The sequence below is a fragment of the Vigna umbellata genome, chromosome 7 (assembly GCF_029865625.1).
Source record: "Vigna umbellata cultivar VRB3 chromosome 7, Vumbellata_1.0, whole genome shotgun sequence".
In the NCBI taxonomy this organism is placed as follows: Eukaryota; Viridiplantae; Streptophyta; class Magnoliopsida; order Fabales; family Fabaceae; genus Vigna; species Vigna umbellata.
Window position 1 is genome coordinate 9,400,593 of NC_142171.1, and position 21,670 is coordinate 9,422,262.

Consider the following 21,670-nt stretch of genomic DNA (forward strand, 5'->3'; position numbering starts at 1 on the left):
AGGGCTTCGTTCACAAACCAAGATGATGCTTGATGCCTCAGCAGGAGGCAATATTAAATGGAAAACTCCAGAGGAAGCTATAGAAATCATTGACAACATGGCTACTAGTGATAATGAGCTCAACAGTGAAAGAGGAGTTCCTATGCAACAAAAAGGGGTTCTCCAATTACAGACTGATGAGTCGTTATTTCTTGAATTATATTTAGTTTATTGCACTTAAATAAGCCAGGGAATTGTGTTTAATTGTTTGTTATTTCCCCGTTTTCCGAATCCCGCTTAATTTGGTCGGAAATTTGTAATTGTGCTAATTTGGATTTTCTGAGCTGATTAAGTGCATTTTTGAAATGCAGGAAAATTTCGGAAATACATTTTGGGACATCAGGAAGATTGCCAAATAAATTCAAGACTCTCCAGACAAACATTTTTGAATTAATTAAATTGTAATTCAGTAGTCTAGAATTTTTGAATCAACTCTTATATTTTGGGTCAATTTTTGGTAAATTAGATTAGACCCAAAAATTAGAAGTTAGTGACTTGGCACCCTAGGTTTTTTTTATGTGTGGACCCTACCCTAAAAAGTGACACACGGCCTTAAGACAAAAGGGCAGCCGCCACTTGCAGGGGAGGATTTTACACTCTCGGTTTTTGAACGTTTTGCACGGGAAATGGAGAGCTAGCTGCCGACCGCACGGTTTTCTTTTCTTTGAACGTTTTATTTTTATTTTTTTTTTCAATGGTAGAAGTGTGCAACTGTTACGTAATGGAGGAATGAAATTCTAATTTTTATTCCAACCTCACGCACCAGGATTTAGTTTTTCTTCCTTCAGACAATGCTTTTATTTTGCTTCCAGCGTTGCTTTTAATCAGGGATGGGTTCGGTCTCGTTTTTTTTCTTCTTCATGCTTGAATTAGAATTCCGTTTTCATATTCTATAATTTAAGTTGCTATTTCATTTGAAAAGAAGTGATTTAATAGGAGAATGAAGTGATGTCTCGGTTGTCTCACGGCTGCTGGAAGGAGATAGAATTGTTTTTGGATTTATAAAGTTGAAAGCTGAATTGTTGGGAGTAGGTAGTGTGCACATGGTGATTCATTTCGCGGAGAAAGGAGAAGCACGCTCACTGGAAGCTTTGAAAGGTAGCAATTGTTGATTGAAGAGGAGAGTGGAGTGACGCTGTACGGGGTTCTTTTTAAATTATTTCAGGAGATAAAAAAATGGGGAGAGAGTGGTATGCACGGCTGCTGGAACGTGGATTGAAGTAGTAGGTGGGTGGTGTTTTTATTTCTATTCAGAGAATAAGAAGAGTGGATTAGGATAAAGTATAGGATGATGGGACATGCAAGGACTTGGTAGTAGAATGTGAGCTGGAACCACTTTTCTTTGAGGAAGGAAGAGTGATTAGGTGAAAGGTGTGGGGTCACGGCTGCTGCAGAAGTGCACTCGGTGATGAAATTCTTGGGGCATTTCAATTCTCGGCTGGAATGGTGTGTAAGAGAATGAAAAAGTAGAGTAGGTGAATTGTGTGGTGCAGGGGCGTTATGGCTGGAAGAGTGGCCCACGGCTATTGGATGAATGTCTTTTATTTATCTTTTAGCATGAGATAACTTAGGAGCAGCAAGGTACCGTGATAACTTCAATTTTAATTGCTTTAAATTCCTTTTGCAAAAAAATGAGTGGACCATATGTCATTAAAGGATTATAGAAGTTGGAAGTTCATGTCTGGAAGGAAGAAACATCCAAATTGTTTTGATATTTTTTTTTTCTTTGCTTGCCACATAATGTCACGGTCATGGAGTAGTTCTTTATTAGCATTTGCAATTTTTAATTTTTGTTGGTGGATGAATTGGTCACAATTAATAGTAGAGAAATTTTACTTTCTTTATTTTCTTTTACTTTGTTTGCTTAAATTATTTTATATCATGTTGAGTTGGTTGTGAATGCGTAGGATAAATGACAACATTGTGTATTTAATGTTTTAGTGTAACCATTGCATTTTTACAGCTTGAATTGTGTTTGGATAATTATCTGTTGTAGTTTCATGCTAATGCTGTTATTTATATTTGGTTGTGTTTAATTCCCAGTTTTAATTTAGTTCGTTTCTAATCACAAAAACATTTTCACGAAACCCCCCTCACTACGTGTTTGACCTAAGACTCGAACCACATTTGGTCCTTGAGAGACGACCTAGGAGTCACTTCCTAGCACTATACTGCATTCTTTTATGCACAACTTTTGTGAGAGGTGCGACCCTCTTCATCACAGACCCATGATGCCTTGCTAGCTCAAAATAAAATTCTAACTCAACAGCTGGAGACTCTGACTAAAACTCTTGCACAATTACCTAAAGAGTTGAAAACTGCTGCACAGGTACAAACCCAGTTGTGCGAATTTTGTGGAGGTGATCATATCAATGGTCAATGTGCTTTTCCAGTGGAAGCCTTGGAGGATGTTAATTTCATGGCTAATCAATTTCCATACCGTCAAGGGAATTACAATCAAGGGTGGAAACCACATCCAAGCATTGGTCAAGGACAAACTGGGCAAGCAAATCAATATAATAAGCAGCAGCAGCAACCAACCTTTTGGCAACAGTTATCTATGCTTAATGAAAAATCAACAAGGTTGGAAGAAACTCTTCAGCAATTCATACAGAAAACCGAATCTTCTCAAAAGAGCACTGAAGCTGCTATAAAAAATTTGGAGATTCAAATGGGTCAGATTACCAAGCAATTGGAAGAAAGGCCAAATAGAAATTTTGGGGCTAATACTGAGGTTAACCCTAGGGAAGAGTGCAAAGTGGTAAAGAGTGTGAATGAAGAGATAATTGAGTTAGAAGAAGGAGAAACAGAAGAAAGAAGAGAAATAGAGAGCAAAAACAATTTTCCTTTTCCAATAAATCAAGAGAAACAAATGGACTTCACAGAATTATTCAGAATGGTGGATAATAAAGCACCTTGGGAACATATTTTACAGAAAATTGCAGTTTACACAAAATCTGATGAAGACATCTCTACAAAGAAGAGACGTAGAGATGAGGAGGTGAAAAAGTGTATAACTATTAAAAAAGAGTCATTCCCTCCTAAAGCATCAGATCCAGGCAGTTTTTCTATCCCTTGTACTATAGGGAAGAAAAAGGTAAAGAAAGCTCTTCTTGATTTAGGTTCAAGTGTTAACTTGATACCTTATTCTTTACTGGAGCAAATCGGCAATGTTAAAATGAAACATGCAAAGATTAAAATAGTAATGGCCGATGGATCTTCAAAGGAGCCATGTGGGATTGTAGAGGACATTATAGTTTGTGTTGGCAAACTTCAGTTCTTGGCAGACTTTGTGGTGATGAAGATGGAGACTGAGAAGATACCTATCATACTTGGAAGACCGTTTATGAAAACAGCCAGGGCTATCATAGATGTAAATGAAGGTATAGTGGTGCTCCAGGACAGAGAAGAGAGAGTGGTGGTAGATGTCTTCAAGGATGAGATGCAAGCAAAGGAGGAAGAAGCTAGTTATAAAGCTGCATTTCGAGATGCACCCATGACTAGCCGTAAAGATGAAAATCTTGAGGTTTCAGGTAACCATTGTTTGTTGTTTCAGGTACCCAAGGAAGAAGAGATTGGAAGAGGAGAAGAAATTCCTAGAGACTGGAAGAAAAGAAGACTCCAACTTGGCACACCTGTTAGAATCAAGAACAAGTTGTGGGTTGTGAAGGGCTTTAAAGAGAAGGAGATGATAGAGATAGAGTCTCCATATTCTAGAAGAACCAAAACAGTTCAAAGGAAACAGCTGAGGAGTTGGTGGAATGACAACATCAACTACAAAGAAGATGGAACTTGAACTTTATTGGGTCAAGCTAATGACATTAAAAGAGCGCTTGCTGGGAGGCAACCCAGTGAATTTAAAAACTTTTGATTTGGTTTTGTAATTTTTAATTTGTGAACATTATTTTTGTAATTATTTTGTTGGATATAGCATCTACTGAAGGATGCTAGGTGGTTAAGTATCTACTGAAGGATACAATGGCTGTAACACCTACTGATGGGTGTTGGTGGATTTTGGGTCAGGCTCGTGACGTTAAACAAGCGCTACCTGGGAGGCAACCCAGTTGATTGAATATTTTTGTTTGTTTGTTTTAGTTAGGGTTTGCATAAGCATTTTGAACATTGAATTGCAGGGAGCCAGTGAGGGGCATGTCTAGGAGGCACATAGGTTAAGAAAAGAAGGAGAAGAAAAATTACGAAAGTGCCGCTGAGCGGTACTTGATGGACAAATTTATGAACACCAAATTATGATGTCACAAAATTGTTTTCAATCGGCAAGTATGACCGAATCGTTCAAGTAATAAAACTTGGTAAGACCAAGTATCGTTCTTCCCAAAGGACTCACGGCCTAGTTTAGTTATGTGATTTCTTAATTAACTAAGACTTACAAACGAATTAATTGGGGTTTAAAATGCAAGACAGAAAATAAACATGTATGCATGAATTGTGATCAATGGCAAAAAACAAAAGATAAACACTTTCAATGAAATTTATGTATGGATATTTTGTTGGGGTTCAATTTCATCTTATCCACTCTCATATATTTTAGGAATTCAACGATCAAATCACCATTGTTAATGCCACTCTCTAATGTACCTTTCCAGAAGGCTTCTCCCTAATCACGAGTTCATACAATTCCTAGCATTCCTAATGATTAGTTCATAAGTTCAGGAGCTTAACGACAACCAATATAAAATTGGGAGAAATTCCCCGGATCTAGACTTCCCCGTACGTTCCCGTATCGACAAAACCAATAATCATGCATCGAATGAGTTAAACCATGCAAGCATTAAACAAAGAGGAAAAACCCTAACTAATGATGAAAGAAAGCATAGGTCTTAAATATAAGATGTAAAAACAGATTCCATATATGAGAGTTTCACAAGACTACATTGATTCCCCAACAAACATAAAGAGGTTAGTTCACCATATTCATGGTGAACCTAGATGAATTACAATGAAAGAATGAAAGAATAAACCCTAAAAAGGTGAAGAGGAAGCCTCAGCATCCAAGATCCTCCTTCAAAGGGGTGGAAGAGAGAGTGTTTGCCTCGTTTCTGCCAAAGATGCCTAACCCTAGGAAACCCTAAAGCTTATGTATCATTCGTAAATTACAAAAAGTCAAGTCCAAGCCCATTAAAGTGCCGCTCAGCGGTAAACTACCGCTCAGCGGTGATTGCGTGACTTGTTTTCTCCCCTCAGCGGCCATTTTGCCCCTCAGCGGACCTTACGTGACTTCCAGAGTACCGCTCAGCGGTAAATTGCCGCTCAGTGGTGAGTGCGTGACTTGTTTTCTCCCCTCAGCGGCCAATTTGCCCCTCAGCGGACCTCCCGCAAACTCCTGAGTGCCGCTCAGCGGTAAACTGCCGCTGAGCGGTAACTTCGGCTTCTCCTTTTGCACTTTTTGTTGTCTTTTCTGATTTCATCTCTCTCCTTCTTCACTTCTTTTACCAAATTCACCTTAAAACCTGCACAAAAACACTGAAATCAAGCATAAACCTGTCCAACTCTCTTATTTCTAAAAATATACAGAAAAACATGATTTCAAGCTAATTTCTAAGTGTGAAGGTTGCTTTTAGTGTCAATTTTAATCATGAAAATAACAGTTTTTCAACTGTTATCACAACCCCAAACTTAAAACTTTGCTTGTCCTCAAGCAAATAAGATGTAACTCTATCTTCAACCAATTCATATGATGATTCACTTCATTCAAAAATCTTCTTTTCAAGATAAGCAAAAACTTCACTCAAACTTATGACCAAGAGTTCAATCAAGATGTGCACATGCTTTAGTGTTCACAAAGTCATTTAAATTCCAACAAATGCTATTTTCATGAATGATCAATCAATTAAACATGGATGTTCATGTGTTCATGTGATATTTCCTCACTAAGTCAAGTGTTTCACTCACACTCAAGTGTATAAGAGATGATCACTCATGCACTCTACTATCACAATGTTACATGAATCAACTTTGCCTTTCATTTTACCCCAATCAAAAACATTCACAAGCATGCACCATCACAAGGACTTTTCAATGGCTTATAATGTGGCTGGGCTAACAAGAAAATTGGTTTTTCTGGATCACAAAATCCTTGAGTTAATAGAATCATAACAACACAATCATCTTATTCATTCCCAACTTTCTTTTGCCTTTGCATTGAGCTTTGCTTCTTTTTCTTTTCTTTTCTTTTTCTTTGCATATTCTTACTTTTTAGCTCTTAGCTCAATGCTTTTCATGTTTTCCCAACAACCCCAAACTTGAACATTTAACAATACCACACAAGATCTTCTACTTAACTCAAGGTAAAGATTTTCAATCAAGGGTTTTTAGTGTATATTCAAGGCTAAGGGTTCAAAAGGATTGAACACAAAATGTTCTCTTTTAGTGGGCTAATTGTATGAATTTGGCCAATAAAAAGGTTTTCAACAAATGGCCTTGATCATGTGATGCAAAACAAGCAATTAATTCAATCATAGAAAACCTGGGCAAAATCATTCATGCTTTCAAAGTAATAGCATTCAACAATAATAACTCTGGAGCTCAAAATCTCACATATAAGCTCATTCACATTTGACATACACATCCTGCTTAATTTCACAATCACAATCATGATATCATGCATTTGTTCACAAAGCTTGTGAATCACCTGTATAAGCATTTTAATGTGCACATCATCTCAACATCAGTTAATCATAAGCATCATTCAGAATTACTTATCACAACATCACAGTTAATAGCAAACCATCACAAGAAACCAGGTTTCAAAATAGAGTACATCAGCCCTAATCTAAAAACAGAAACAAATAAGTTCAAAAAACTTAAACCACAAAGCATAAACACATGATAGCATTCATCAGTAAATGCTATCTCAGCTCCTCATCAATCTGAGCTGTCCTCTGTATCTTCCTCTTCCTCCTCATCCACATCATCTTCAAATGCATCATCCTCATCAGCTTCATCTTCTTCCATATCTCTAGCTGAAGCTTCAGCTGCTCCAGCTCCTCCTCCATGCACTGGCTCCCCTGGCCAAGCTACCACATTATGGAATTCATCCATAGTCCACCTGTGGGCTGGAGGTGTATCATACATCCCCACAATCATCTCAGCAGTGGCCACCTGCCCTCTGTGAATGGACTGCAACTGAGCCCCTATAAGAGACATATACATGTCCCTCATCTGGAATGGCTCTGCTTCATGTGTCTCAGCAGATGTCTGGCTCTGTGCTGGCCCTCTCTCTCTACGAGCACGGCGTGGTGGAACTGGCTGAGCTTCATCATCACCTCCACAGTACTGTCTATAGTAGGCCTCATCAATAGCTTTTCTTGGCCTCTCAAAAGGTGGAGCAGAAGTGTCCACCCCAGCTATCTTGCAAAGGTGTGTGATCAAAGAAGGATGTCCTAGTGGTGCTTTGTTGTTTGAAGTATTAGCGCACACACTAATCTCATCAGCTATCACCTGCCCAACATTAACATTCAAGTTTCTGATAGCACAGTAGATGAAGAATGCCCTGCTGAGAGTAATATCTGACACATGTGAACATGGCTGAATGTTGGCATGAGAAAACGCCATCCAATACTTTGCAAGAGGAGTCAAATCCGTCCTCCTAATGTTAACCACTGAGCCAGATCTATTCCTTTGGAAGTGTCCTCCAGGTATACACAGTACTCTCTCCACATCCTCATAATCAACACCTTCCTCCATGCAAAGAGCAAACTGGCACTGCTCACCAGCCCATACAGTGTCCAGAAAATTATTAATTGAATCAGGATCATACCTGATAGCATGGCCTCTAACATAGCCCAAATAATTCTCAGTTGGATAATCACCAATCTTCTTTGCATTGGTGTAAAATTCCTTAACCACAGCTATGTTGGCAGGTGCAGGATAAGTGGATAGCTTTCCCCAGTCATTCCCTAAAACTTGCTCTCCAAATTGAGGAGCAAGGTTAGGTATCATTCCAACCTTTCTCTCCATCAGAAGTCTCCTGTCCTGAACCACTTTAAAGTGCTTCTCATGTTTCCTAGAGAGGAACCTGCTAGAATGGGGTTGCTCTGGTTCCTTTTCCTTTCTCTTGTTTGCCATGGTTTTCAATCTTTTTCCGGATGAGGATGCCATTCCTACATTCAAAACACAAAACCAAACCACAGAACATGATGTTAATCATTAGTAAAACACAGAACACAACTCCTTTCGAAGCTAAACCACCGCTGAGGGCCAGAATTTCCCCTCAGCGCCACCAGTACCACATTCCAGATCACACAAAACCAAAAAATCAAATCTGGCAGAGTGCCGCTCAGCGGCAGTTTACCCCTCAACGGTAACTCTGCAGATTTTTGAAAAATCTATTTTAAAGCTTTCCTAACTCCACCCAAATGCAATTTTCAGTTTTCCAGTTCATAATCATGCAGTTTAATCGGTTCAAACATCAAATATATCATCAAATCATGCAAAGAAATCAAAACCCCTAAATCTTCATGCTTTGACAATCATATTCAAAATCAAAAACCCTAGAATGAACAAAATGCATTTTACTTACTTGGGTGGAGATACTAGATGCAATGAGAATGCTTCCGAGCTAGAATGCTCTCTCCCAACCCCAAACTTTGATGGCACACTAGTGAAAAAGTGAGTGGAAGAGAAATTTTCTTAAGAGGAAAGAGTGAAAAGATGTGGAAAACCTTGGAGAAGGTATGTGGGAGTGTTTGTGCAAAGAAAAGTCTGAAAGTGTGAGAGAATGCGCAGCTTAGGGTTTAAAAATACCCTAATGGGCTCGGGTCCCGCTAAGGGGAACTAAAACCCTATTCTGCGAGAGTACCGCTCAGCGGTAAAGTACCGCTCAGCGGCACTTTCGTGAAGTGTTCTTCTCCTTCTTTTCTTAACCTACGTGCCTCCTAGACATGCCCCTCACTGTCTCCCTGCAATTCAATGTTCAAAATGCTTATGCAAACCCTAACTAAAACAAACAAACAGAAATATTCAATCAAATGGGTTGCCTCCCAGGTAGCGCTTGTTTAACGTCACGAGCCTGACCCAAAATCCACCAACACCCATCAGTAGGTGTTACTGCCATTGTATCCTTCAGTAGATACTTAACCACCTAGCATCCTTCAGTAGATGCTATATCCAACAAAATAAATACAGAAATAATGTTCAAAAATTACAAATTACAAAACCAAATTAAAAGTTTTTAAATTCACTGGGTTGCCTCCCAGCAAGCGCTCTTTTAATGTCATTAGCTTGACCCAATAAAGTTCAAGTTCCATCTTCTTTGTAATTGATGTTGTTATTCCACCAATTCCTCAGCTGTTTCCTTTGAACTGTTTTGGTTCTTCTAGAACATGGAGACTCTATCTCTATCATCTCCTTCTCTTTAAAGCCCTTCACAACCCACAACTTGTTCTTGATTCTAACAGGTGTGCCAAGTTGGAGTCTTCTTTTCTTCCAGTCTCTAGGAATTTCTTCTCCTCTTCCAATCTCTTCTACCTTGGGTACCTGAAACAACAAACAATGGTTACCTGAAACCTCAAGATTTTCATCTTTACGGCTAGTCATGGGTGCATCTCGAAATGCAGCTTTATAACTAGCTTCTTCCTCCTTTGCTTGCATCTCATCTTTGAAAACATCTACCACCACTCTCTCCGCTCTATCCTGGAGCACCACTATACCTTCATTTACATCTATGATAGCCCTGGCCGTTTTCATAAACGGTCTTCCAAGTATGATAGGTATCTTCTCAGTCTCCATCTTCATCACCACAAAGTCTGCCAAGAACTGAAGTTTGCCAACACAAACTATAATGTCCTCTACAATCCCACATGGCTCCTTTGAAGATCCATCGGCCATTACTATTTTAATCTTTGCATGTTTCATTTTAACATTGCCGATTTGCTCCAGTAAAGAATAAGGTATCAAGTTAACACTTGAACCTAAATCAAGGAGAGCTTTCTTTACCTTTTTCTTCCCTATAGTACAAGGGATAGAAAAACTACCTGGATCTGGCGCTTTAGGAGGGAATGACTCTTTCTTAACAGTTATACACTCTTTTGCCTCATCATCTCTACGTCTCTTCTTTGTAGAAATTTCTTCATCAGATTTTGTGTAAACTGCAATTTTCTGTAAAATCTGTTCCCAAGGTGCTTTATTATCCACCATTCTGAATAATTCTGTGAAATCCATTTGTTTCTCTTGATTTATTGGAAAAGGAAAATTATTTTTGCTCTCTATTTCTCTTCTTTCTTCTGTTTCTTCTTCTTCTAACTCAATTATCTCTTCATTCACACTCTTTACCACTTTGCACTCTTCTCTAGGGTTAACCTCAGTATTAGCCCCAAAATTTCTATTTGGCCTTTCTTCCAATTGCTTGGTAATCTGACCCATTTGAATCTCCAAATTCTTTATAGCAGCTTCAGTGCTCTTTTGAAAAGATTCGGTTTTCTGTATGAATTGCTGAAGAGTTTCTTCCAACCTTGTTGATTTTTCATTAAGCATAGATAACTGTTGCCAAAAGGTTGGTTGCTGCTGCTTATTATATTGATTTGCTTGCCCAGTTTGTCCTTGACCAATGCTTGGATGTGGTTTCCACCCTTGATTGTAATTCCCTTGACGGTATGGAAATTGATTAGCCATGAAATTAACATCCTCCAAGGCCTCCACTGGAAAAGCACATTGACCATTGATATGATCACCTCCACATAATTCGCACAACTGAGTTTGCACCTGTGCAGCAGTTTTCAACTCTTTAGGTAATTGTGCAAGAGTTTTAGTCAGAGTCTCCAGCTGTTGAGTTAGAATTTTATTTTGAGCTAGCAAGGCATCATGTGTCTGTAATTGGAGAACCCCTTTTTGTTGCATAGGAACTCCTCTTTCGCTGTTGAGCTCATTATCACTAGTAGCCATGTTGTCAATAATTTCTATAGCTTCCTCTGGAGTTTTCCATTTAATATTGCCTCCTGCTGAGGCATCAAGCATCATCTTGGTTTGTGAACCAAGCCCTCCAAGGAAAGTTAAGACTACTTCCTGTTCTTCAAAGCCATGCGTGGGTGTTTTTCTTAGCAGACTTTTGTATCTATCCCATGCATGCCCTAGTGATTCTTCCATGCCCTGCTTAAATGAAGATATCTCTTGCTTGCCTTTTGTCACTTTTGATTGTGGAAAGTACTTGTTCAAAAACTTTGTTACCACTGCTTCCCACTCTGTGAAACTTCCTTCTGGAAAAGAGTTCAACCAAAGCTTAGCATTGCCTCCCAATGAGAAAGGAAACAAACTAAGTTTGATTGCTTCGTCTGGCACCCCATTGATTTTCACTGTGTTGCAAATTTCATTAAATGTAGTCAGGTGCTCATATGGGCTTTCATGAGATAACCCATTGAATTGATTACTCTTCACCAGTTGGATCAATGCTGGTTTGACCTCCATATTGGCTGCATTGACCCTAGGTCTAGCTATGCTGTTAAAATGTTGAGGTCCAGCTACATTCGTGTAATCAGCAAGAGTTCTTCTGATATGATTATTCTCCATGTTTTCTGTGCTATTGTCAGAACCTTGTGGTGATGGTTGCAACAGAGTTTCCGGAGGAGGAAACAGTTCTCTAGATCTTCTGATTCTTCTCCTCCGTCTACTGTCTTCTAATCCTTCAAGCAACGGTTCTGTTGTCTTCTTGCTCCTAGTTCGAATTGCCTCCTGCATACACAAGAACACAAAACCCTAGAAGATTTGGTTAGCACAAAAAAAAAATATAAAAGAATATAAGATTCAGAAAATAAAGATAGAAAAAAAAAAAAAATAAAATAAAATAAAAATTCGAAATTTAAAAATAAAATAAAAAAATAAGTCAAAGATAATTAATAATCACACAAATTAACCAGTTAAACCACGAGTCCCCGGCAACGGCGCCAAAAACTTTATGGACAAATTTATGAACACCAAATTATGATGTCACAAACTTGTTTTCAATGGCAAGTATGACCGAATCGTTCAAGGAATAAAACTTGGTAAGACCAAGTATCGTTCTTCCCAAAGGACTCACGGCCTAGTTTAGTTATGTGATTTCTTAATTAACTAAGACTTACAAACGAATTAATTGGGGTTTAAAATGCAAGACAGAAAATAAACATGTATGCATGAATTGTGATCAATGGCAAAAAACAAAAGATAAACACTTTCAATGAAATTTATGTATGGATATGTTGTTGGGGTTCAATTTCATCTTATCCACTCTCATATATTTTAGGAATTCAACGATCAAATCACCATTGTTAATGCCACTCTCTAATGTACCTTTCCAGAAGGCTTCTCCCTAATCACGAGTTCATACAATTCCTAGCATTCCTAATGATTAGTTCATAAGTACAGGAGCTTAACGACAACAAATATAAAATTGGGAGAAATTCCCCGGATCTAGACTTCCCCGTACGTTCCCGTATCGACAAAACCAATAATCATGCATCGAATGAGTTAAACCATGCAAGCATTAAACAAAGAGGAAAAACCCTAACTAATGATGAAAGAAAGCATAAGTCTTAATTAAATATGTAAAAACAGATTCCATATATGAGAGTTTCATAAGACTACATTGATTCCCCAACAAACATAAAGAGGTTAGTTCACCATATTCATGGTGAACCTAGATGAATTACAATGAAAGAATGAAAGAATAAACCCGAAAAAGGTGAAGAGGAAGCCTCAGCATCCAAGATCCTCCTTCAAAGGGGTGGTAGAGAGAGTGTTTGCCTCGTTCCAGCCAGAGATACCTAACCCTAGGAAACCCTAAAGCTTATGTATCATTCGTAAATTACAAAAAGTCAAGTCCAAGCCCATTAAAGTGCCGCTCAGCGGTAAACTACCGCTCAGCGGTGATTGCGTGACTTGTTTTCTCCCCTCAGCGGCCATTTTGCCCCTCAGCGGCCATTTTGCCCCTCAGCGGATCTCCCGTGACTTCCAGAGTACCGCTCAGCGGTAAACTGCCGCTCAGCGGTGAGTGCGTGACTTGTTTTCTCCCCTCAGCGGCCATTTTGCCCCTCAGCGGACCTCCCGCAAACTCCTGAGTGCCGCTCAGCGGTAAACTGCCGCTGAGCGGTGACTTCGGCTTCTCCTTTTGCACTTTTTGTTGTCTTTTCTGATTTCATCTCTCTCCTTCTTCACTTCTTTTACCAAATTCACCTTAAAACCTGCACAAAAACACTGAAATCAAGCATAAACCTGTCCAACTCTCTTATTTCTAAAAATATACAGAAAAACATGATTTCAAGCTAATTTCTAAGTGTGAAGGTTGCTTTTAGTGTCAATTTTAATCATGAAAATAACAGTTTTTCAACTGTTATCACAACCCCAAACTTAAAACTTTGCTTGTCCTCAAGCAAATAAGATGTAACTCTATCTTCAACCAATTCATATGATGATTCACTTCATTCAAAAATCTTCTTTTCAAGATAAGCAAAAACTTCACTCAAACTTATGACCAAGAGTTCAATCAAGATGTGCACATACTTTAGTGTTCACAAAGTCATTTAAATTCCAACAAATGCTATTTTCATGAATGATCAATCAATTAAACATGGATGTTCATGTGTTCATGTGATATTTCCTCACTCAGTCAAGTGTTTCACTCACACTCAAGTGTATACGAGATGATCACTCATTCACTCTACTATCACAATGTTACATGAATTAGCTTTGCCTTTCATTTTACCACAATCAAAAATATTCACAAGCATGCATCATCACAAGGACTTTTCTATGGCTTATAACGTGGCTGGGCTAACAAGAAAATTGGTTTTTCTAGATCACAAAACCCTTGAGTTAAGAGAAACATATAAACACAATGATTCTTATTTTTCCCAACTTGCCTTTGCATTGAGCTTTGCCTTTCTTTTCTTTCTCTTTTTCTTTGCATATTCTTACTTTTTTTAGCTCTTAGCTCAATGCTTTTAATTTCCCAACAACCCCAAACTTGAACATTTAACAATACCACACAAGATCTTCTACTTAACTCAAGGTAAAGATTTTCAACTAAGGGTTTTCAGTGTATATTCAAGGCTAAGGGTTCAAAGGATAGAACACATACTGTTCTCTTTTAGTGGGCTAATTTTATGAATTTGGCCAATAAAAAGGTTTTCAACAAATGGCCTTGATCATGTGATGGAAAACAAGCAATTGATTCAATCATAGAAAACCTGGGCAAAACCATTCATGCTTTCAAAGTAATAGCATTCAACAATAACAACTCTGGAGCTCAAAACCTCACATATAAGCTCATTCACATTTGACATACACATCCTGCTTAATTTCACAATCACAATCATAATATCATGCATTTGTTCACAAAGCTTGTGAATCACCTGTATAAGCATTTTAATGTGCACATCATCTCATCATCAATTAATCATAAGCATCATTCAGTATTACTTATCATACAATCACAGTTAACAGCAAACCATCACAAGAAACCAGGTTTCAAAATAGAGTACATCAAACCCTAATCTAAAAACAAAAAAAATACTTACAAAACTCTGGGTTGCCTCCCAGTGAGCGCTTGTTTAACGTCACGAGCCTGACCAAAACTTTCATGGATCAACCAACAACATCATTGTGGAAAATTGTTGCACCTCTCCCCCTAGATAAGATTTGAGACGTTGACCATTCACCACCCAACTCTTTTGTGGATCAGCAGCAACTGGATTAAATATTTCAATTGCTCCATGCGGATGCACTTCTTTTATCACATATGGTCCTGACCATTTTGACTTCAGCTTCCCAGGAAATATCTTCAATCTTGAATTGAACAATAATACCTGTTGTCCTGGATTGAAAACTCTATTCACTAACTTTCTGTCATGGTAAAATTTAATTTTGTCTTTGTAAGCCTTGGATGAATCATATGCATGTAATCGCATTTCTTCAAGCTCCAAAATCTGCCGTCTGCGTGTGCATTTAGTTTCATAAGGATCGAAATTCAAGAATTTCAAAGCCCATAATGCTTTATGCTCCAATTCTACAGGCAAATGGCATGCTTTCCCATAGACTAATTGGAATGGTGATAATCTCATAGACGTCTTCATTGCTGTCCTATAAGCCCAAAGAGCATCATCCAATTTGAGAGACCAATCCTTTCTTGATGAAGTCACTGTTTTTTCCAGGATCCGTTTTATCTCCCTGTTAGATACCTCAGCTTGCCCATTGGTTTGCGGATGATAAGGTGCAGCTACCTTATGTTTTACTCCATAGTGTTTGAGTACTTTCTCTAGCTGATAATTGCAAAAATGAGATCCTCCATCACTGATCAACACTCTTGGAGTGCCAAAACGTGAAAATATCTGCCTCTTCAGGAATTTAATTACCGTGCTAGCATCATTTTTAGGACAAGCTAATGCTTCCACCCATTTACTCACATAATCCACTGCTACAAGAATATATTCATTGTTGAAAGATGGAGGGAAGGGTCCAACAAAGTCAATACCCCAACAATCAAAAACCTCCACCTCTAAAATACCTTGTAAAGGCATCTCATGACGTTTAGTGATTGTCCCTGCTCTTTGACATTTGTCACAATTTTTAGCATGATTATGAGCATCTTTAAACAAAGTTGGCCAATAAAATCCTGATTGAAGGACTTTTGCTGCTGTTCTTTCACCATTAAAATGTCCTCCATAAGGTGAATCATGACAATGCCAGAGAATTCCTTCTGCTTCTTCATTTGTAACACATCTCCTCAGAAGATTATCTGCTCCAATTTTGAACAAATAAGGATCATCCCAAACAAACTGTTTGGCATCATGCAAAAATTTCTTTCTTTGTTGCCAAGTTAAGTCTTCCGGCATGACCCTTGCAGCTTTGAAATTAGCCATATCAGCAAACCAGGGTCTCTGCTGAATATACATAAGTGATTCATCTGAAAAAGATTCCCAGATTTCAGACTCCTTGCTAGTGACTTCATTATTGACTAACCGTGACAAATGATCAGCAATTAAGTTTTCACTTCCTTTCTTATCACGGATGTCTACATCAAATTCTTGCAATAGTAAAACCCATCTAATCAGACGTGGCTTAGACTCTGGTTTTGTCAACAAATATTTGATAGCTGCATGATCTGTATAGACAGTTACCTTGGATCCAATAATATAAGGTCTAAATTTCTCTAGAGCATACACAATAGCAAGAAATTCTTTCTCGGTTGTAGCATAATTCAATTGAGCATCATTCAGAACCTTGCTAACATAATAAATTGGATGAAACTTTTGTTCTTTCCGCTGGCCAAGGACAACTCCTATTGCATAATCACTTGCATCACACATTAATTCAAAGTTTTGATTCCAATCTGGTGCTACAATTACTGGAGCTGACACTAACTTCTTCTTCAATGTGTCAAAAGCTTTCAAGCAATCTTCATTCATCACAAAAGGTGCATCCTTCATCAAAAGATTACTCAATGGTTTAGCAATTTTTGAGAAGTCCTTGATGAATCTTCTATAGAACCCAGCATGACCAAGAAAACTTCTAATCCCTTTTACATTTGTTGGTGGAGGTAGTTTCTCAATGACTTCTACTTTAGCTTTGTCTACCTCAATTCCTTTAGCAGAGATTTTGTGCCCCAATACAATTCCTTCAGTTACCATGAAATGACATTTTTCCCAATTCAAAACAAGATTTGTCTGAACACATCTTTTGAGGACAGTGTTCAAATTAGCCAAACATCTTTGGAAAGAATTTCCAAAAACTGAGAAATCATCCATAAATACTTCAATGCATTTTTCTAAAAGATCCGCAAAAATTGCCTGCATACACCTCTGAAACGTAGCTGGAGCATTACATAATCCAAAAGGCATCTTTCTATACGCAAAGATACCAAAAGGACAAGTAAAAGCCGTCTTCTCCTGGTCTTTTGGATCCACCACAATTTGATTATATCCAGAATATCCATCTAGAAAACAATAGAAAGCCTGCCCTTATAACCTTTCTAGCATCTGATCCATGAAAGGAAGAGGAAAATGATCTTTCCTAGTAGCTTTATTCAGCTTCCTGTAATCAATGCACATACGCCAACCAGTAACTGTCCGAGTAGGAATAAGTTCATTCTTATCATTATAAATTACTGTCATCCCACCTTTCTTTGGAACCACCTGTACTGGACTCACCCATTCACTGTCAGAGATTGGATAGATGATACCAGCTTCTAACAGTTTCAACACTTCTTTTCTGACAACCTCCTTCATAACAGGATTTAACCTTCTCTGTGGTTGAGCACTTGGTTTATAATCTTCTTCCATAAAAATTTTGTGCATGCAGTAAGTTGGGCTAATACCTTTGAGATCTTATATTGACCACCCAATTGCTTCTTTGTTGGCTTTCAGAATTTCTATCAATTGCTCTTCTTCTTGTGAAGATAAAGAGTTATTGATGATGACTGGCTTTGTTCCATCTTCTTCTAAAAACACATATTTCAGATGTGATGGCAACCTTTTTAATTCTGGTGTCTGTGTTTTGACTGTTTCTTCCTTATCAATTATTTCAAATCTTGAATCTTCCTCTGGACTCTTTTTCAATGTTTCCAAGTCCATCAGACATTCATCAATCAATTTCTCTTCTTCTTCATCTAAATCTTCACATGCATCAATGAGAGTTTTTTCCAATGGAGAAATATTTCGCACCATCCTTTCTTGCACCATACAAACTTCGTCAAGTTCATCAAATTGAAAACATGCTTTGTCATCATTTGGATATGTCATGGCCTTGGATACGTCAAAAGTGACTTCTTCATCGTCAACTCTCAATTTAAGCTTACCATTCTCTACATCAATCAAAACTCTAGCAGTCTTCATAAAAGGTCTCCCAAGAATAAGAGGAACATCACTAGTTCCTTCCATCTCCATCACAATAAAATCCACTGGGAATACAAATTTGTCAACCTTCACTAGAACATCTTCAACAACTCCATATGGATACTTAAGAGACCTGTCTGCCAATTGAAGAGCCATTCTGGTTGGTTTAATTTCCAGCCCCTGAATTGTTCTGCACATGGATAGCGGCATTAGATTAATGCTAGCTCCCAAATCAATCAATGCTCTTCCAACTTTCACATCTCCTATGGTGCATGGAATAGTGAAGCTTCCTGGATCTTTAAGTTTAGGAGGTAGTTTCTGTATGATTGCACTGCAGTTGCCCTGTATATTGATAGTTTCCTTCTCAATGTACTTGTGTTTCTTTGTGAGGAGTTCCTTCAAAAATTTTGCATATGCTGGCATCTGTTGCAATGCTTCAGAGAATGGTATAGTAATCTCCAACTTTTTAAACAATTCCATGAATCTTTCCAACTGCTTTTCTTTCTCCTTCCTCGAATAACTCTTTGGATAAGGAAGTGGCTTTTCATACTCTTTTTCTTTCTGTCTCTCCTCTCTCTCTTCTCTCTCTTTTTTTTCTCTCCTCTCTTCTTCTTCTTTTTCCTTTTTCTCTCTCTCAACTCTTTCTTTCCACTCACATGTTTCTTTTTCACTCTCACTCTCATTTTCTTTCTCTTCTCTTTCTTTTTGTCTCTCCTCTAGCACTCTACCACTTCTAGTCACAATAGTTTTACACTCCTTTCCCAGATTATCATGTTTCATCTCGTCAACTATTCTCTCAACATAAACCTCCATTTTTTTAAATGCAACATCTACATTATGACAATAAGACACATTCGTCTTCAAGAATCTTTGGAAAGTCTCTTCAAGCTTTGTTGTTTTCTCAACTGGAGTACATTGCATCTGCCATTTTGGTTGTTGCACTTGAACCATTGAGACCTGTTGTATTTCCTGTGGTATTTGAGAAAGTTTCATAGTTACTTCTTCAAGCTGTTGAGAGATAATTCTATTTTGAATAAGCAAAGCCTCATTTAATTGTAACAACTCCTTCTGACTAAAATCTCCTTTTTCAATATTGAGTTCATTGTCATTAGTAGCCATATTTTCAATAATTTCAGTTGCTTCCTCTGGAGTTTTCCATTTAATGTTTCCTCCTGCTGAAGCATGAAGCATCATCTTAGCTTGTGAACCAAGACCTCCAAGGAAAGTTAGGACTACTTCTTCTTCTTTGAAGCCATGCATGGGTGTTTTTCTTAGCAGACTTTTGTATCTATCCCATGCATGCCCCAGTGATTCTTCCATGCCCTGCTTAAATGAAGATATCTCTTGCTTGCCTTTTGTCACCTTTGATTGTGGAAAGTACTTGTTCAAAAACTTTGTTACCACTGCTTCCCACTCTGTGAAACTTCCTTCTGGAAAAGAGTTCAACCAAAGCTTAGCATTGCCTCCCAATGAGAAAGGAAACAAACTAAGTTTGATTGCTTCGTCTGGCACCCCATTGATTTTCACTGTGTTGCAAATTTCATTAAATGTAGTCAGGTGCTCATATGGGCTTTCATGAGATAACCCATTGAATTGATTACTCTTCACCAGTTGGATCAATGCTGGTTTGACCTCCATATTGGCTGCATTGACTCTAGGTCTAGCTATGCTGTTAAAATGTTGAGGTCCAGCTACATTGGTGTAATCAGCAAGAGTTCTTCTGATATGATTATTCTCCATATTTTTTGTGCTATTGTCAGAACCTTGTGGTGATGGTTGCAACAGAGTTTCCGGAGGAGGGAAAAGTTCTCTAGATGTTCTGATTCTTCTCCTCCGTCTACTGTCTTCTAATCCTTCAAGCAACGGTTCTGTTGTTTTCTTGCTCCTAGTTCGAATTGCCTCCTGCATACACAAGAACACAAAACCCTAGAAGATTTGGTTAGCACAAAAAGAAATAAAATAAAATAAAAATTCGAAATTTAAAAATAAAATAAAAAAATAAAATAAGGCAAAGATAATTAATAATCACACAAATTAACCAGTTAAACCACGAGTCCCCGGCAACGGCGCCAAAAACTTGATGGACAAATTTATGAACACCAAATTATGATGTCACAAACTTGTTTTCAATCGGCAAGTATGACCGAATCGTTCAAGTAATAAACTTGGTTAGACCAAGTATCGTTCTTCCCAAAGGACTCACGGCCTAGTTTAGTTATGTGATTTCTTAATTAACTAAGACTTAGAAACGAATTAATTGGGGTTTAAAATGCAAGACAGAAAATAAACATGTATGCATGAATTGTGATCAATGGCAAAAAACAAAAGATAAACACTTTCAATGAAATTTATGTATGGATATGTTGTTGGGGTTCAATTTCATCTTATCCACTCTCATATATTTTAGGAATTCAACGATCAAATCACCATTGTTAATGCCACTCTCTAATGTACCTTTCCAGAAGGCTTCTCCCTAATCACGAGTTCATACAATTCCTAGCATTCCTAATGATTAGTTCATAAGTACAGGAGCTTAACGACAACCAATATAAAATTGGGAGAAATTCCCCGGATCTAGACTTCCCCGTACGTTCCCGTATCGACAAAACCAATAATCATGCATCGAATGAGTTAAACCATGCAAGCATTAAACAAAGAGGAAAAACCCTAACTAATGATGAAAGAAAGCATAAGTCTTAATTAAAGATGTAAAAACAGATTCCATATATGAGAGTTTCATAAGACTACATTGATTCCCCAACAAACATAAAGAGGTTAGTTCACCATATTCATGGTGAACCTAGATGAATTACAATGAAAGAATGAAAGAATAAACCCTAAAAAGGTGAAGAGGAAGCCTCAGCATCCAAGATCCTCCTTCAAAGGGGTGGTAGAGAGAGTGTTTGCCTCGTTCCAGCCAGAGATACCTAACCCTAGGAAACCCTAAAGCTTATGTATCATTCGTAAATTACAAAAAGTCAAGTCCAAGCCCATTAAAGTGCCGCTCAGCGGTAAACTACCGCTCAGCGGTGATTGCGTGACTTGTTTTCTCCCCTCAGCGGCCATTTTGCCCCTCAGCGGATCTCCCGTGACTTCCAGAGTACCGCTCAGCGGTAAACTGCCGCTCAGCGGTGAGTGCGTGACTGGTTTTCTCCCCTCAGCGGCCATTTTGCCCCTCAGCGGACCTCCCGCAAACTCCTGAGTGCCGCTCAGCGGTAAACTGCCGCTGAGCGGTGACTTCGGCTTCTCCTTTTGCACTTTTTGTTGTCTTTTCTGATTTCATCTCTCTCCTTCTTCACTTCTTTTACCAAATTCACCTTAAAACCTGCACAAAAACATTGAAATCAAGCATAAACCTGTCCAACTCTCTTATTTCTAAAAATATACAGAAAAACATGATTTCAAGCTAATTTCTAAGTGTGAAGGTTGCTTTTAGTGTCAATTTTAATCATGAAAATAACAGTTTTTCAACTGTTATCAATCCGCTGAGGGGTGATTTGGCCGTTGAGGGGAAGAAAACAACTCACGCACTTACCGCTGAGCGGTAGTTTATCGCTGAGCGGCACTATTTTTGGGCTTGGGCCTAATTTTCTGTAATTTTAGAATAGTATATAAGCTTTAGGACGTCCTAGGGTTTGTATCTTTGGCAGAGACGAAGCAAACACTCTCTTTTCCACCCCTTTGAAGGAGGATTTTGGATGCTCAGGCTACCTCTTCACCTTTCTAGGGTTTTATCTTTCATTCTTTCATTATTATTCATCTAGTTTCACCATGAATATGGTGAACTAAACCTTGTATTGTTGTTGGGGAATCAA